At 43.6% G+C, this 14,538-nt stretch overlaps 1 pseudogene; it reads left to right on the top strand.

Annotated features, from left to right (window-relative positions):
• LOC120848985 overlaps positions 1-14,016 on the top strand; it is a 101,405-nt pseudogene extending 87,389 nt beyond the window's left edge.
• The last annotated feature ends 522 nt before the right edge of the window (positions 14,017-14,538 follow it).

The raw sequence follows: 14,538 nt of genomic DNA, 5'->3' as shown, positions 1-14,538 counted from the left end.
TGACAAGTTTGTTATAGCGAAGCTGAAACGGTGGTGCTTCTGGCTGATTTTTAGCAAACTCAATTAGTTTTTTTCCGAACGTAACGCGTAGCAGGAGAGAAATCCTCGCTAACATTGATGTTCTTTTCTTTCAAGTTGGAGCGTGCGGAAAGTATGCTGTCTTTTATTTTGTAGCTTGAAAATTTAACTATGAGGGGGCGACATTTATTTGCCGAGTAGAACCCTAAACGACGAGCACGCTCAATTGCACCGCCCGAAAGGGTGTCAACAGTTCCCGCAAGAAATTTCTGCAATTGTTCCTCCGATTGTTGCCATGATTCACGAGAATCAGGAATTCCGTGAAATATAAGGTTGTCGCGCCGTGACCTGTCCTCCAGTTCGTCTAGCCGCGACTGTAAAGAGTCATGCTGGCTGGTCAAGACTTTCACGGAACCCAACACACCGGTCAAATCTTGATCTAAACTGTCAAGTTTTTTTGTTTTTTCTTCTAAGGTATCCAACCTTTGCTGGATGTGACCGATTTTAGTTTCTATGTTTTTCTGACCAGCCTTTATTGACTTTACGTCGGCGACCAATTCAGCCTGACTTTTTGCCGAATGAATAGAGCGGGCCTGAAGGTCTTTCAGAAGGTTAAAAATAACAGACATCTGCTCGGAGGGCTCATCAGGTAGAGATTCAACCTCAAGAGCAGCCTCTGAACGAGTAAGAGGGCCCGGATTCGTCTCGACGTCGCCGGAGCGCAACAACAATAACACCATCGAAAAACAATCACAAGCAATATCACTCAGCTCTCCTGGGCTCGGGAGCAAAAGAAGGCAACGATTGTCGCATTTTTTAGCGTAGAGTGAAAATTGTTTACACACCTGCGAAATGCAGAAAAGCGGCATGAGAGCCATGTCGTCGTCACTGCACCCGAGCCCACTGGAGTAGTGTTCGCGTGGCATGCTGTTTAAGTAGGGGACGGGAACTGATGTCACTGTTGCTGACGCCGTTGTGCTGAAGGTTGGGAGTATCCGAGACGGCCGATCCAAGGTGATGCTGCTGAAGAGGCACACGTGGCTGCTGATCTCAGACGATGACATCAGCGGAACCGAGATCCCGGTCGAAGCAGAAGCCAGGGGTAAAAACCAGAGCAGGAAAAACGCCAGGATTTCCTGCGAAATGCAGAAACGCGGCATGAGAGCCATGTCGTCGTCACTGCTCCCGAGCCCACTGCTCCCGAGCCCACCCCACTGCTCCCGAGCCCATAACAGACTCTTCGGAAAAATTGCTCACGGGATCCTCTGCAACACGAAATATTAATAATGACCTACAAGCTGCGCCAGCACAGTGGACCATGCCGACCATTGAGGGACCTGCACCAACCGAAGAGCAAGATACCCCAGACGCTCAATCGGACATCCTTCCTGTTCCAGACGCGGTTATAACAACGGGTTTGTCTAGGCCTCAACGTCAAAAACGGCCTTCTCAAAGATACGGCGACGGCATCTGAGGGGGAAGGAGTGTGATGTCTAGCGCGGCGCCGCTCGCGCATGAACAGAAGAAGATCGTTTTGCCTGCGAGGGTCGCGTGACCTTTGAGCACGCGAACTCATAGAACTGCGAGCGACTGATGGCGGAAGCCAGACTCTGATGTCCTGTAAGATATACCAACGAGTACTCGGGCTGTAGTGTCTCCTTACTACGCGGATACGACAGTCTCCTTGCTCTCTGGCACTGCCCCTAGTTTCAAGTTTTAGTAGACACAGCTACTAGCAGGTACACACTGCTCTAAAGCAGGTAAAAGTCTGGGAAGTAGGGGCGGTGCGGAATCCGTGTTTCGTGCTTTTTGCAAGGTGACTTGGGAAGTGCTTTTGTAAGGTATGCGGAATATGCAATCGATTGTGTTATGCCCGTTGCTAGCGTCTCTACAACAAAACGAATACGATAATCTACAAAGCCGCGATCACAAGCCAAGATTTACTATAACAGTACATATTCATTCCAACAATTTACGTAAGATGGTTCGAAAGCCGAGAAAAAAATATCTGTCGGCTAACGCAGAATTCGAACGTCCAAGGGCTTCTGCGGACAGCTATTACGTAATCACCTGGCTGTGCCAGGTTTTTTACGTAACAGCAGTGTCTGGTCGCGGATGTTTGATGCACCCGGTGCGAATCTCGACGGCCTCCGGAGCGATGTGACAAGAACGTAACTGGACACACGTTTGTCGCTACGCGAAAGCTCAATTACCTCCAGCCAAATGGCATTCCTTTCGGGGCGACATGGCTGCTGAAGGCTCGCAGTCGGGATTCCTCATCTGACATCTCCGAAAAGTCAGCATTTGCAAGCGCAAAAAAAAAAAAAAAAACACGGTAAGCAAGCAAAGAGGAAAACGAAAGAACCGCGATATGAAAGCCAAAACCCCGCATCGCTTCCAATTACTAACATCTGCGACAGCTGCTAAACACACACTACTTCACTTCAAGATGTCTCACTCAAGCACCTGGGTCAGCATGAAACACTGATCACTTCGGCGGAACGATTAGTTGACGTACGCGAGACAGGCGGTAGTGGAGACTTCGGCGGCCATGAAAAAATGGCGAAGCTTTCGCTTGTTATGGTATGAATCCAAACTGAAGTGCCTGTCTTGTAAATTTTTGTAAAGAATTATAACTCTCATCACATCGGTTATTCTTTAAACAAAAAAAAATATGCCGCTCAAAAGGAATTTGCAACATATAACAAAGGTTTAACAACGAAGATCTAAGCTGTCAATCAAACTCTTAGCCAATGAGAAGTATAGCTGCCGATTAGGATCCAACGTCTCGGAATCTCAACTTCGTGGCGCGCGATTTAAAACGGGCGAAATAGCAGCAAACTAAAAACAGTCTTACGGAATAAAAATTGCTGTAAAAAATGAATTTTTTCCTCGCGAAAAAATAGTTTTTTGACATGCTTGTTTCAATTAGGCTGTTTAAAAAAACTTTTTTTTTTGCAGTTACTCTTTAAGGAACGTTTTAATAAGGTTCGATGAGGTCCTTATTAAAACATTCCTTTAAGGAACATTTTAATAAGGACAGCCACAATTCTTGGGAATTGTCAACTACCCCTTTAGAAGACGCTTATATGCGTTTTTTTTTTTTTTTGCACAGCGAGTGGATTTTGTATCTTATATTCACGAAGTAGTGCACACGTTTATTCTACTGCTGAGCGTTATGCGTTTGTATAGCAGTTGGTGAAGAGACTGAGCAAGGTGGTAGACAGTTCTTAAGTAGTAGAGTCGAGCTTTTGGTTGCGTACGAAAGATGAGGGATGAGCTGGATCGTGCGGATTTGGTTGCGTCAGAAACCGACAAATCTGGTAAGTTCGACATGCTTCCGGTCTATGCGTTTAACTGAAGAGTAGACAAGGCGATCGCCTCCTTTTTTTTTTTCTTTCGAAGGACCCCTTGCCTGGGAGGGGGGGGGGGGAGGGGGAAAGGATAGTTTGTTTTTGATTTGTTTTTTAATCTTGTGGGGCTTTATTTAACGTCTGCTGCGACGAACTTTTGAGGGAAGTTGCTTTTTCAGAAAAGTAAGATCTGCATACGTTCCCGGATAACCCCCACCCTGTGGGAAATATGTCTTGGGGTTATCAACCTCTCCGTAGATTGCAGTTTTCGAAATGCTGGCCAGACTGCTAGGGGCATTGAAGACCCCCTGTGTGAGTACAAGATAGGTGTTCCAAATAGGAACGAGGCTTCCGAGTTGTTTAAACACGTCTCCAAGTGTACTGATTGTGTTGTGAGGCAAGACACTGAGGTTATGTGCAAGGAAAAAGACGTCTTAAATGTCTCGTAAAAAAGTCACTGATAATTTCCAGGAATAATGGATGTTTTAGCAATATGTACGTTGCTGTTACATACATTATTAGAAATCTTTTTAACACTTAGGTTTTTGTTGTTTTATTACCGTATCTTCTTTATTTTTCTTTGGAATATTTTCTTCAGGTCGGCCATCGGCCGGGAGGAAATTGTGTGGTGGAAGTACTTATCCTGGATGCTTTGTGTTACTGTTCGCCAATAGAGAGAGCGTTGGGGCTTTCAGGGTTTGCTTGTGTCCTTATAACTTGTGACTTCTTGTCGGTCGCCGGGATCTTTCGTTCTTTTGTCCGCATGGATGGTTGGATCCATGTTAATGGATATACGGAAGCTTAAGCCACCTGGAGTAAGTCTCAAAACACAAACCTATGATTCTTCCCGTCCTTTTATGCAAATTTTCTTCCCAACTATCATTACACTTAGTGCGATATCCTTCCGGGAATTGAAATGTCCTTTGGGAAATCGGGCAAAAAAAGAAAGAAAAGAAACATCACCTTCGCCTTTTTTCCAATTTGTCTCTGGTCAAACATTGTCAGCGTTACCCCAGCATCGGACCTACTGGTGTCTGGGGAGAGACTTTGCCACATGGCAGGGAGTCCCAATTTTTCTCTTCCCGTCTGTCGTCTGCTATGCTAGTTAGTTAGGCCTCATTCAGTTTTCTCTTGATAATTTACTCCACACTTCTAATGGCTTCTGTGTGTCTGTAGTCCTTTTCTTTTATGTCCTTCTATTGTCGCCAGCGAAACCCTGGGCCCCGGTTAAATATGTTACCCCTTCAGAGTGGGCGGAGCGAGGCCCCGTGCACTTCAAAAGCAAGTGCTGTAGTGTCTAGTTTTCATTAAGGTACGCAGCCCATAATGTGCCAGTCTCCTGAAATTTAGCCATATTAGCCTTCGAAATCGAAACTCCCGTTCTCGGCTCAAACGGTAAAAAACTTCAAAAAGTGAATTGTCAAACACATTTTGCTTTATCATCTTCTGTTTTTGTTACGTGTACATTGTTAGATTTGATTTTTCCTCCATTTTTACCACCCACATTTTTCTGTCTTGCTCTTTCACTCTCAATTCCACCGAATTAGTTTGCTCAACAACATCACTTTTGTGTACGTATTTAAATGTAAGCTTTCGAGTTCAATTCCTCCATTTCGTGTTTAAAGTTTTCATGTATCAATACTTGAATATATTTTGTGCCCACCGCATATTAGCGATTTCGGACAACACTTCCTCAAATTTCAATATACTAATGGCCTCTTCGCTCTCAAAGGATGACGAAAGCATGTCCCCCTGTACACCCTCATTTGGTGTGCCTACATGTGCTCCCAGTTCCAATCTGCGTACGCTTCCTTGTCAAATTTTTATCCTGATTGAACCTCTGGTTCAATGCTCAATACTGCAATGCCAAAAAAACAGTCCTGGAACAATCACTCCTTCTCATATGCCTGCAACCACTTCAGATCTATTGTAGTTCATAGTGCCTTCAGGTTCATAATGGATGAATTTATATTTTCTTTTCGAATTAAATTCTGCTCATGTTCCTCTAATATTTCATTCTCTCAGTCAGCCAGACACCCAAATAATTCCAGTTTTTTACATGGCCTATTACAAAGTGTTTTGTCCTCAGTTCCCTCTTTTTGTTCTTAACCGCCATTACCCCAGACTTGTCACTACTAACACTTATTCCCAAGGTGTCCCCTTTCTCTACACATACTCCAGCTAGTTTTTGTTGTAACGTTTCCTGGGTCATCTGTCATAACTACAGTGGCGTCCGCATACATCAGTCCTGGTATTACTCGTGCTACATGTGTTCCTCCTTCTATATAATATCAAAACCTAAGTTGCTCTGCTTTACTGCCTTTTTTATTTTTCTTAGATACCATGAGGAGTAGAATTGACAGAACACAACCCTGCCAGTGCGCCCTTTTTATTGCTGTGGATTGTGCAGCTTCGGCTTGGCATGTCATAACTACATTATAGTTTGTGTAGCCCTGCTGAAGAAACCTAAACCAATAAGGATAGAAGTTGTACTCTTTAGCTGACTTTAGAGGTTTTCCTGGCTCACATCATCGTACTCTCCTTTGATTTCTAAATAAGCTAACCATAAAGGAGGTTGGTTCAATATTGCTATTATATATATACATTGTGTGGTGACAAATAAATTATCCTCCAGTTTTTGTCTCTTCAGAATCCTTTTTAAGCTCACCCAGAATTTGCATATACTCTGCCCATGCCTTTATACTTCTCTTCACTATTTGTATAGCTAGTCTGTATGAAGCTGAAGTCACCGTTATTGTGGGATATAACTTAATGTTGTCGTTTTTCCTTTGAATTTATATATTGGTCTCGTTTCACTTACTTTCTTATCATTTGGTACCTCTGTTCCCATAATTATTTGATTATTCGCATGCCGTAATGTCAATTTGCTTTTTTTTTCCTAATCTCTTAATGAGTTCTATGGGTAAGTTGCAAGGGCCTGTCGCAAGGGCCTGTCGCTTTACCCGCTGGAACCTTACATTCTGCTTATCATATTATCTTGTTGTTGTCTCCATTGTTAAACAATTCTGCTCCTCATTTACACTGCTGCTGGCAGTGCTATCTACTGTCCTCTAGTGCTCAACCTGAGAGAAAGCCACTTCGATTATCCGCCTAATATATTTTCGTGCCTATTCCCCACGATTCGTCTCCCCTTCTCCCTGTAGTAGTTTATTGTTAAATGTGAGTAGTTACGTTCCCATTTTATTTTGCCATCACATTTTGTTTCTGCATTAACTAGCACTAGGTAGAGGGCTTCACAGAAATTTTCTTGCAACCCTTTTGGTTTTATCTCCGAATCCGTCAAGTTCTTCGAAGTGGCCACCATGTATCATATAATAATTATTTTCAGATTCAGACCAATTTTTTTTATGTCCTTCGATTTTCGTGTAAACCGTTCTGTATTTCTTGAGTTCTTTTCTGTTTTCAAGAAAGCAATGACCGGTTACAGTAGCTTTCAGCAATAAGCATTATCTGAAGCTTTCCTCCTTTCTCTCTCAGTCTTGTTCCTTTAACTAACATGTCTAGACCTCCGCCTTTCCGTTCGCGCCCCCCCTCCCCCCCACAATCGGTTGCATCACATTCAGGAGTAGACTTGTATGTACGGGGATTTCTCTTCATTTCTAAGGTGAATTTCTGCTACTATGAAATTTTCAACCACTAATTGTTCACCATGCACTCCACTCCCACTTCATTTTTGTTGCTACCTATCTGCATGTTTATCACGCCTATATTGAGCCGTTTTTTCCTGAAATCTACGGGGCTTCCTACTGTTCTCCCTGCTGCTCGAGCGGTACTCACACCCCAGAGCTCCCTAAACTATGGTACTGGTGCATATCGTACAGCTAAATCTGCACAGGTCTCCCCTGGGATCTGTCGGCCCCCCAAAAAATCTCTAACATGCCGACCCAGGCCCTTTCTCACTCTCCTACCTGTGTCTAAACTGTAGTAGATTCCACAGTGAGTAAAAGGGAAGGAATGAGCCGTATAAACTAGTGCATATTATCACATGCACCCTCTCACTGACCGCTCTTAGTTTACCCAGTCCTGCCTCTATCTGTTTTTCCAGGCTCTGGATCCTCCCGTTCATTACGTCGTTGAGTTCTGCGTGGATCAACAGTCGGTTTTCCCCCCTTTATGTCACCCCACAATACCTCCTTCGCTTTTCAATGGCATCTACCATGTACTTTCCTGGCTGGGCCTTTACTCGAAACCTTTAGTCCTCTTTCACCTTGCCTAGTAGTACTTCTAGAATCATTGCCATGTTAGATACTCCCATTACCAGGACACTCCTAACTGCCGACGGCTGACCCTCCTCTCCTAGTCACTACGCTGCTACACCTTCCATCTACCACCGGTACCAGGTTAGGCTCTTATAATTCAGCTGTTTACTTCTGCTTTTCGCTGTCTCACTATAGGTCCACAGATCTCCTTCGAGTTGGAAGTTCTCGCTCCTTGCTTTCTAGCCCTTTAAACCTCTGGCACTGCCATCGCTGTTGACTCCCTCGTCATGTCATCTCAAAATGATTCTAGGTCGACCCTCTTCTCAACCTCTACCTTCAGAATACCCTGATATTAGTCCATCTTTGTTTGTCCTCCCTTGCTTTTCCCTTCTATTCCTTAAGTACACGGAAGAGACGCTCCACTCCATTCTCAAACTCCCTTTTCCTCTCTTCTAGCCCTGCCTTCTACGCACCCCCCTGCTTGAGCCTCTCCAGCTGCTTTTTATGCTCATTCATTTTCTTCTGTTCCTTGTTAAGCTCAGTATCCAGTTTGCTGTAGCTTGCCTTTACAGTCCATAGTAAGCTCCTGCCACATTGCTTCAGCTTCCCGTCTATCCCCCAACTCGCCGACCTGTATCTCGGGAAGTACCCGCTTCTGCGGCTCTTCTTTAAGAACCCTCTATATCTTTTCAAATCTAGCCTTCCACTCTTACAATCTTCTAAGGCCTTCCTCGATCTTCTCACAGAGTTGAAAAAATAAGCTATTTTTCTCTGCGTCAGCTAAGCTCTCGAAATAAGTTTCTTCTAAATAGCACAGCCACCTGCACTCCGCATTCTACAGAGTTCAAGTTCCCCTTGACCTTCCTGCCTCTTCTACACTTTGCCTAGCAACTGAAAATTCCGCACGTCTATCACAAAGGAGTCTGCTAAAACACTACACAAATATTCACCTTACTCTACCTTCCCATGGCCCACACGACCATCTGAGCTAACCGAAATCCTTAGCCCTTCCCCTATTTAAATATACCGCTTCTACACCATTTATGCTTTAAACATAAAAAAATACGATTAAAAAGTGCTTAGCTTCGCAAGTCCACTACAGTCGAAAATACGTCCGCTCCGCAATTATGGCGACCACCTTTTGTCTTATCCGCCACTATCGTGTGACCTCAGACAGCGTGTTTCACCTTGTGTGGCTGTAGGCATATTGAGGGATGTGGTTTAAAAAAAAATATATTCAGCTGTCTTCAGAATTTCTTGTCTGCCCGTCCTTTTTGACCCTTCGCTCTTGTGTTTCCATGTCTATCCTTAATCAGCTCGGCAGTCTACTTGCTTTAACTAGAAGAACTTATATCGGTTTTATATAAGTCTGAGCCTTGAGGTTGAACAAATGTCTAAGACATTGAAACGATACACATGATGTACTCCATTAGAGTTTCTAAGCCTAAGCGGCAGGACTCACTTGTTCTCAAAGCGGGTGATAGTCTTTGTCACAAAGTGGAACCATTCTTCATTAATCCAAGACACGGTATCCTATTAAGGAAGTCAATTGGTACGTAGAGCCGGTAACCAACAGCGTGCTTTCCGCTTAGGGGTGCATGGAGTATAGGTGCACCGTGAAAGATATAGAACCCCGTCGTGGAGAGGCTACCAAGCACAAACATCCTGCAGGCAGTAGGTTCATCGCCGCGGGTGACCCTTCAATCATGACTCCCTTTAAGCATAGTGTCTGACATGTGTCGTTTAAATCAAGGTATAGGCCCTGTTTTATGAACTTCCTATATTGTGCCCTTCCAAACTCTTAGCTAATCCTTACCCTGTTTCTCAGAAAACTACTAGGCCGAAGTTAACATAAGCCTATGTCATAGCACAATGCACCCTTCACATGTACGAGCGCGATGAACTCTACCAAGCAAATGTATTCTACATACTGCAGAGTACGACCAAGCTGTTTTTTTTATTTATTAATGTTGAAGAACCCGTTAGATGACGCAGCTTTTACGTTGTCCCCCTTTGAATGGCTTAAGTGCCATTTTTAAGGCTACTTGGGAACGTTTTGCCAAATAGACAAAAAGCTAGAAATGTTTCTTGACAACCTTCTCTTCACTTTCGTCTTGACGACATTTTCATATCAAGAACCCGCAGTTGTATCGAGCAAAAGTATTTGATTGCCTGCAAACACATTTGGTTGCCGTGACAACACTCTATCCGGTGAGTCTCAGGATCACCTTATAACATCAGTCAAGAGATACATTTTGTAGGGCAAGGAAGTATCACGATGCACTTGCAATTTGATATTGATTGGCACAATCGCTTAATGCCGGCGAGAAGCAAGAATGGCGTTTCACAATTTGATTCTTTAATTAATCTAAAAGAATAGTACTATATAAAAAAATTTAAACGATCCATTTTTTCTTACACAGACCGCTTTTGTGCAGTTAGCTATTTGCACTGCATGATCTCGCTGTTCCAAAATACTTTGCCGTATTTTCGGAGGTTCATTATCATCCTTTCAATATCTTGTGCAACGTTTCGTGGTAGTTCGATGTTTCAAAAACCAAACTCACGTGCTTTGCAAAATATTTTATTTCATTATAAACTTACCTGACGTTCAGTAACCAGTTTCGAAATCGAGGATTATAAAGCTCCTCTTATTTACGAATTCTTATATTTTTATTCGGCTTATTTGAAACACTGACATAAAAATTAGTTTAAAATATGTTTTACCGTATGCTAGTGTAATATCTCAAAGGCGTAGGGAACGATACCCTTACTGACAACGATTTTTTTTAAACTAAGCAAGAGCGACAATCTTGTTACTGATTATGCACGAATTGTTAAGCTATTTAATGTACTAACCACAAAAAATTAGAATATTATATAGCGAAAAAATGAAATACGTTTACAAATCTCTGTGACGCAAAATTAGAGCGCGCTTCTTGAGCTCTAATTGAGCTCTTGAGCTCTACAAGCAAACTCTAGAGTTTGCTTGGAAAGCATATAGCAAAATACCGGGAGTTTATAGATGACGTCCTGAACTAGCAAGGACCGCCAATAAACGTTTATTCTCTCTCTCTATCTTTAGTGGGAGGAGAGAAGGGTAGGGAGGAGAGGGTATGCCTCTTTCCTCCCTTCGTACCTTCTCCCCCTCTCCTCCCTCTTAAACTCCTCCTCTCCCCACCTCCTTCTCTCCCCTCCGCCTTTCATCCTCCCCTCCTCCTCCCCTCCCTCTTCTCCTCCTTTCCTTCTCCTCCGCTGCACCCTTCCATTCTCCTCCTTCATATCCTCCCGTCGTTCTCCTCCTTACCCTACCCTCCTCCTACGGTTTCCCCACTAAATTTAGCTAAATATTTGAAGCTACGTGACCTCAACACTAATTCAGTTTTCCCGCTAAATTTAGCAGAGAAAATGACGTCATATGACTTGGTGTCACCTCATCTATCAACAAATTTAATTTCTCCACTAGATTTAGCGGAAAAACTGAACCTTTCCGCTAAATCTAGCGGGGACTTGAATTGTTTTTGAGGTCTCGTGATATCGATTTCCCTGCTAAATTTAGCGAGGTTACGCCGACGCCGACGCAGCGAAACACAGAAGCGGGCGCCAAAGACCTGCGCTCTAATACACGCCGACATTACTTAAAACCGCTGAAGTCTAACTGCCCACAGAACGCCAATGTCTCACGCTGGAAAAAGCTAAAAACAGCACAGTTTACCAATTTAACCGTCAAACTGGTACCGCTAATTGGTGCTGAAGAAGACTGTGAGATTGGGAGAACTGGGGAAGCTTCAAACTTAACAAGAATAAGTCACGTATTGCTGAGCTGATCTTACTCTTTTATATATTCGCCTGGTGTCCAGTGATTCATCGAGGACCTTCTTGCAAAATAATGTTTTCAGCACCGTCATCTGCTGAACTTTCTTGGTTCATTACACGAAGTTATTTAGTCCTCCATTCACATTATAGGAGAATTCTGGTACGGGCACCCCTGAAACATTTAAAAATTGATAGCGATTTCTTTTTTTGCCGGCGGTGAGGCTTTGACATGTTTTTTTCCGCACTTGATTCTTAAACAGGACGTGGAAAAGAAGTACAACATAAACGTTGACACGTTTTTAAAAGAACTTGAGGTAAGCCAAAATGTTTTATGGAATTTAATACAATAGAAGCTTTCCAAGTAAGTTTTTACATAAGAAAAAAATGTTAAAATTTTAGTTGCTCGCCACACTCAAATAGCTTTATTTGTCGGGCTTAATCACACCGCCTATTCTGCTTATATCCATGAAACTGTGGTACTTGGTGGAATAAATATTAAAGCAGATGTACATGTAAATCCACGGCGTTGATCAACTCCCTGATATTTGAGCACACTCTGATGTCTGAAATGTACAAGATGATTACAAATTTGGTAACTTCGACGCTGGAATAGATTTATTTAAAGAAACAAACCTTATTTTGAGACATGAGTAAATGAGAACCGAACAGAATTGGGAATTGCCATTTCTTTAAATTACCCGAGACTGGGGCGAGAAAACTATGAAGCATCAAAACGTGGAAGAGAAATGCAAAGTGATAGGAAGACAACGCCTCGAATGCAGCTCACTTGCACTCTCACTGTTATTTCAGTATTGGGATGTAATGTAAGTATATTGTAATTAAGAACTACTTCAAGAGGTTTATAAAGTTTGTTCGCTACTTGAAATATATTATTTAAGTATTTATTTGTATTTAAAACGTAGAGCGAAACAGACGGGACGGAAGAAAGAGACAAGCAATCGCGGAACTTAGAACTGAAGTTCAGCGATTGTTTGTTTCCTTTCTTCCGTCCCGTCTGTTTCGCTCTACGTTTTAAACAATCGTGCTTTACCAACACGCCTAAGTTTCTGTCCTGAATTAATTTGTAATTTATTTAAACAATTTCTATATACTTTGAGACGAAAGCAGAACACACGAGTTCAAACTAAAGTTTCCAAATTAGAGTTTGACGCTTCAGAGATTACAAACTGACGCTTTGTAATCTCTGAAGAAATACTAGAAAATGTCTACTTCCTCCACAAACATGTGATGACAAATTGTCATGCACCTCATCAGGTCCTTTCACTGAGTGAATTAGTGACGGCTAGAAGACCAATACATACGAGGGCCTTATAAGTTGATCGTGTAAAATAGTTCGTCTGCGAGAGTAAAACAACTTCTCTGTGGCAAATTTACTTTGTCTCGGGTTCCGTTCTATGGGTGTTGCAGAAGCTAGCCAATAATATTATGCAGAGGAGGGAGAGTACGCTGCAGCATAAGCGGAATTTCGGGGAGAGGGTGAGGGAAACTAGCCAACGCCTCATAGGCTAGGGATACCACAGCGTTTGCGAGTCGGAATACAAAGATGACGGATGGGTGGGGCCATGGCATGGGCGGCAGGCGGCTGTGAATGTCGGCTATACCAACGACCCGTCGGCACGTTGGTTAGCCCAGCGGTTGCGTTGCGAATGTGGCGGTGGTGGGGCGCGGAGCGCCACTAACCGGCAGCTGCACATGCGTGGCTGTTCAATTAGGGAGCAGCCGTCGGAGCTGTTCGCACTGTTTCTTTCTGCCCCGTCTGTCTGGCCTTTTTCAAACCGTACGCTCGCAGTTGTTTGTTCGGCGGATCGGCAAGCCCAACAAATGTTGCACTACGGAATGCTTGAGGTAACTACAAAAACACCGTAGAAATCTATGTGTTTACGTTTCCTCAAGACGGTGACCTCCGGCATTCGTCGACAAGTGCCATCCCCCGGGAAAATCTTCTTCTGTCTGAACACAGCAAGGTAATAACTCCTCCTTGTATCGATTCGGCTTGCCTCTTCTACAGTTTCAGTCACTTTCCATGTCGCCTGAGCATATTCGAATGACTTTCATAGGTTGGCATCATGTCGGGCGTCATTAAAGGAACGGCTCAATATGCTCAATACCCGTTAGTTGTATTTGGCTACGTTCAACAGCTTACGTCGAGAACTCAAGATGCGATCGGTACTTTGACAGCCATTTCATACGGAGCACGTGTAATTCCTCTCGCGGACTGATTAGACGTTGAGTGGAGTGCCAGGTGGCCGTTTAAATGGCTCCCTGTTAAACATTTAATTTCATTACTACGACTGGGCAACCGCACATTTTCCCCAGTTCTGTATATGCTGTGAACACATGTGAACACATTTGGACACGCGTCTTTCTGCACGAATATATTTTCGGGACATCTGTACTTTGTCAGAAAAGCGGGAACGAAATATAAAATACTAATAAATTTCTGTCACTAATGCGAAGACAAATTTGTGTTCCAGGTGGGGGAGCGTCATTTGACGGAGAGTGACATCCTCCGAGATGCGTCATACGCGGATGATGCTACAGGGTCCCAGGTCACGATTCTATTGAAGCATCTCGGCCTACCCCCCTGAGGCGCTGCCGAGCAGGTTTCCCAAGTGCCCCGTCTACCTCTCTACAGATCACTCACACGTAAGAGAAGCCCCAGAGGCTCGAAGGATGCGCCTCCACTTATGAGCGGTAGAAGCCTAATGGCCTACCCCATTGAACCGTTTGCAGTGATGAAGGACAAGATAAGATTCTGACCCCAAGTATCCTGCCGACCACATAAGAAGCAAGCAGTATGCGGTCTGGAGAGCTATTGAAAGGAATGGTTGGCTTATTTTAGGGCACACTGTTGAAAACCCAGTACCACGGATCAAAAACTTCACCATTGTAAATGCCGACGCCAGCCATACTTTTCACGTGGTGAAAACGACAAGACTAGTATCAAACTTATGCATTCCATCAGATGTGGAGAGCAAGAGGGCGGCGATGGATCTCCTGAATGGCATTGAAAAATGAGATTGTGCCATAAGCAACAAAAATACTAACTAAAACAAAGGCGAGGACATTTTTGAGACAATTCACGAGCTGCTCAGATTGTTGTTTCCGCT

This window comes from Ixodes scapularis, unplaced genomic scaffold, assembly GCF_016920785.2.
Source record: "Ixodes scapularis isolate PalLabHiFi unplaced genomic scaffold, ASM1692078v2 PGA_scaffold7__128_contigs__length_106722199, whole genome shotgun sequence".
Lineage (NCBI taxonomy): Eukaryota > Metazoa > Arthropoda > Arachnida > Ixodida > Ixodidae > Ixodes > Ixodes scapularis.
The sequence above is the reverse complement of the archived record's forward strand: the minus strand, read 5'-3'. Positions and strand labels throughout refer to the sequence as shown.